Source organism: Centropristis striata, chromosome 4 (assembly GCF_030273125.1).
Source record: "Centropristis striata isolate RG_2023a ecotype Rhode Island chromosome 4, C.striata_1.0, whole genome shotgun sequence".
NCBI classification, from domain to species: domain Eukaryota; kingdom Metazoa; phylum Chordata; class Actinopteri; order Perciformes; family Serranidae; genus Centropristis; species Centropristis striata.
Window position 1 is genome coordinate 17,044,374 of NC_081520.1, and position 4,719 is coordinate 17,049,092.

The window sequence follows — 4,719 nt, forward strand, 5'->3', positions numbered from 1 at the left end:
AAACTCTCTGCCATCTCTGATGAATTCAACCTCTTCTCTCTCTCTCTCTCTCTCTCTCTCTCTCTCTCTCTCTCTCTCTCTCTCACTCACTCTCTCTCTCTCTCTCTCTATCTTCTCTCTCATTGGCTTGAAGGATGGTGGTCGGGTGTTTAGCCTCTAACTGAAGCTTATTTGGTTTTGGTTTCTCTCTCCCTGTTCACCTGGAGCCCACAAAATTCAATATTTCACTTTTACATGACTTTTATGTAAAAAAAAAAAAAATAGTCTTAATTATTTCATTGTTCAACTATTAGGATACTGCTTATTCTTCCACTCTACTACTAGTAATTTATTTTTATTTAGTTGTTTTATTTTCCAACACTTTAAATAAATACAATTTACAGAAACAAATTTACATCTACAGTGTTGTATGTTGTCCCCGACCATGGCAGCCTACATGTTGAAATATCCTTGAGCAAGATACTGAACCCCAAATGGCCCACCAATGCTGCGTTCATCAGTGTGTGAGTGAACTCCACCTGCCACCAGTATGAATGTGTGTGTGAACAGGTGAATTAGTGCAGTCTGTAGTGTATGCTGCACAATTAATCATGATCACGATTTTGGCCACCACGATTAAATTAACCTGATCGTCGGCAATATTTCGATTTTAAAATGCCGCTCCCCTGCATATCTAATCAAGCACTTTCTACACCAGTAGTCCACCAACCACCAGGGGGCGGGGCCGTTTTTCTCCCCTGAAAAAAGCCTGGTTGCTGATTGGATAGAACGCTAAGCAGGATGTGGCGTAGTACTCGATGCCACAATAACATTTGTAAAAGCTGGCCAACTTAGCAACTTTGTTGCTATATTTAGCGACTTTTCAGACCCCCTTAGCGACTACTTTTCAAAAAAGCGACTGGCGACAAATCCAACGACTTTCTGGTGTTATTGGAGACTTTTGGAGACTCGTTCTTACTCTTCTTAAGTAAGAATGAGTCGAATCGGCACAGTCCTCCTGCAGTAGTCTCTCCCAGCTGCAGAGCCGGAGGGGATGTTAACCCCTTAGCATCCAACCTGCAAATTGCTAACAGGCTAACAGTTAGCTCTGTAGCAGTACAGTGTGTATGTGCTGCTGCTGCAGGAGGTGTTCACTTAGCGATCTCTGTTTGTTTACAACAAGCACCAGACACTCTGTGCACAGTTGTGATGCCGGTTAATTCACGATCACTATGTTTATGATCGCTGTGCATAATTAGCCATGCTGCTTTGTTTATGAGTTTATCAGCTGCTGATGTTGTGCACAGTTAGCGACATCGGCCACAGTTGCGTCTCCCCTGTTTAATCCGTCCGAAGATCAAACACGGCTAAATGAGTCTAATAATAAGACACAGTACTTCTTAGGCTACTGGTGAAATTCCTACAAAGTACTGAACTGTAGTTTTTGAGTACTCCTGTCTTAAAGTTTATCTCAGAGGAAAAGAAAAAGCATTTTCATCTAATAAATCTAATGAATGTAAAATTTTGTAATGGTGAGTAACATCTTTGAAGCTATGCATCAGCTGTTGTTATGAGAACATAACATGGAACAGCATCTACGGCGGCTGCATGTTGTCTCAGGCGCCATCATTGACGACTCTTCTGCTGCAGCATCTTCACTAGAAAGAAAAGAATAAAGCAATGGCTGCCTGACTCCTTTGAAAATTTCAGTATAAACACAGCTCAGTCATACCCTTTTCCTGTCAAAACATTCCAACAAGAAGTTAACGGCTGCTGTGAGCTGAAAGATGAAAAAGAATTGTAGTGTTTTTACATGTCGTACAGGGTGTGTCACAGCTCCATACCATAGACCAATACTGTAGATACAGTATGTACAGAGCATATGGTAAGTACACTATGTACAAGGTTATTCAACGACTTCAGAACATCGACAGTTTCAAGTTGTGACAGCTCTCCGCCTGTTTGCTCTTCTCTTGCAGGTATATTGAAGGTATATTGTTTGTTCCTTTAACATTTTTCCCACTAACGCCCTCCCAGCCATCCACATCTGATCTATTCTGAAATTCCATGTACAGTGGCAAGAAAAAGTATGTGAACCCTTTGAAATTACCTATTTTTTCTGCATTAATTTGTAATTTTAAAACGTGATCTTATTTGCATCTAAGTCCCAAGTATAGACAAACACAATGTGCTTAACCTAATGCCACACAAACAATTATAATATTTCATGTCTTTATTGATCATGGCGGAGGACGACTATAGCGGAGGGAGCTCAGAAGTCAGTGACGGAAACGATCTTGATGAAAACAGCGCCGATGATTTTATAGCTGATCTGGACTTTGAACCCTCGGAACCAATCGACCGGGATTTATGGATGAGGAATATGTTTTTAGATGACATATTTTCACCCAAGAACAGACAGATTTGTGGCCATCTGGAGATAATAACAATAATAATAATAATTAATTGTGATGATGATATAAGAAATAATGACTGTTTGTGTCTTACATTACTTAGTGCAATATAGATAAAATGTATTATTATTATTATTATTTATTATTATTATTATTATTATTATGATTTATTACAGTAGGATAATGAGAACTATGTCTATTTCTTCCAATGGTCATATCATGTTTGCATCTTGCTGATGGGCATGTATTAGTATTATGCATAGGATTTTTATTCAGTCAAATGTAACATTTGCTGAGTTTGTTGATTGAAGGTTTGGACAAATAAACTCAACTTCTCATGAAAGCCACGGGTATAAGCTCTCAAATACTTTTTGAATTTAATTTCTATCTGCTACAGAGGCTGAAAAATCTTCTGTTGAATTTCCAGAAAAACTTTTAGGTTTTAGGGGGTTCTTTCAAAATCACCATGCCTGCGATCAAGAATTGTTGATTTGCATCAGACTGGAAGGGGTTACAAAGTAATCTCAAAGACTTTAGGTATTCACCAGTCCACAGTGGACCAGCCAAGTTCACTCCAAAGGCCCAACACAGAAAGATATGTAGGTTGATGGTGGTTTATGTGAATTATGTGTAATTTTATTTTTTTTGTAGAGGGTGGAGAGTGGCTGTGTGGCTCCTGTGTGTAACGCCTGTGTTTGTCTGTTTTTCCTGAAGGTATGCCAGTTGTTTAATTGAATTCATGTTCTAATATTTTTGCACCATAAAAAATGAGATATGTGGGTGAAATTATTTCTTTTTTTAGACTTTGAGAGATGTGTGTAAGAGAGTTTATATATTGTCATGTTGTTTATAATTTCACATAGGCTATACCAGGGGAAATGAATGAATTACTTTGTTACTTTGTACTTTGTTACTTTGTACTGTTTTATTTAAATTATTATTTTTCTTTGGCGTCAGCCCATTGGAATTTGTATTATATTGTTAACATGTGCAGCTAATATATGGCATTAAAAAAGTAAACTAAAATGTGCATCAGAGATTTCAAAACTTACGAAAGTCTACGGCCCGGCGCCTTAACCTCAAAATTAGTTAATAAGTTATTTCTAGGTAGGCGAGCTTATGATTCCAAATGTCCGGAGATATTTCTTATGAAATCATATTAATAAATGCTCATAATAGCCTATTAGTAATTTTGGTAGGTTAATCTAGACTGAGTAGGTTGTTTTATCTTCATTGTAAGGCTCAAAATAAGGTTTGCGACTCCATTACAAAATGTTTTCTCTTTTTTTGGCCAACAATGGCTCTTTTGCAGGTTGCAGACTCCTGGGCTATACCGTTTATTGTGTGATAAAAAGAGCTGTGTGTGCTCAAAGTGGAGTGTGGAGAGAGGCTGTGTGGCTCTTGTGTGTAACGCCTCTGTTTTTCTGTTTTTCCTGTGAAGAATAAACCCCACAGATACTCAACTACGTCTCACTTGTTCCTACACAACACAACGCAGAGTGTGAGAGCAGAAAGCCGTCTGCTACACATCTGTGCTAAGTAGGCATATTGTTGACATGTTGTGTTTTGGGGTTGGGAGTGTCTGTTAAGTGATGGATAAACTGTATGAACTATAGTCGATGTGTTCAGTACTGAGGAGGAGCTCTCTGATTACAATAAATGGAATAAATGAGAAGGAGAGAGATAAGTGTTGAAAGTGTTGAGTGTATTTGTCTGTGTAGACACTCCTCTCAGGGCAGATTGTAGTTTGTTGTACCAAGAATATTGCATTTCTTTTTTGTCTAAGGAGTATGGTGAGTTATATATATATATATACACAACCAGAAACCATTAAACCGCATTACAGACAATCACCACTTCACATACAAAACAAAATGATGTAATAATGGTGGGAACTTAACTCCCCTAGGAACATCACACTGGATCCATATGCAAATAATTTCCCGTAATACTTCACCACCTTCAGATCGATCTCAGAGCCCCTCCCCATCTTCTTTAAATCATTATTTTTCCCCCTGATGAGCCTATTGGCCTCCAGCCATTTGAGAAATGAAAGACATGTCATTGTATACTAGTCTGTGTTTGCAGCATGTGTAGAACATAATCTAAAATAAACTAAACCTGCAGAAACAGGATGAGATGTTGCTGCAACAAAAAACTTCTGTGTTTAAACATTTCAGTTGTTGCTACGGCTTACAGACACACAGGTGTAGTCTGTTTGTTGACTTATTCTCAGAAAACCCCGTCAGGCAAACACAGGTTGAGCACGGAGCTGATGAAGGCCCTTTGCTGCAGCATTACAACACTGATTACAAAAATGTTGGGA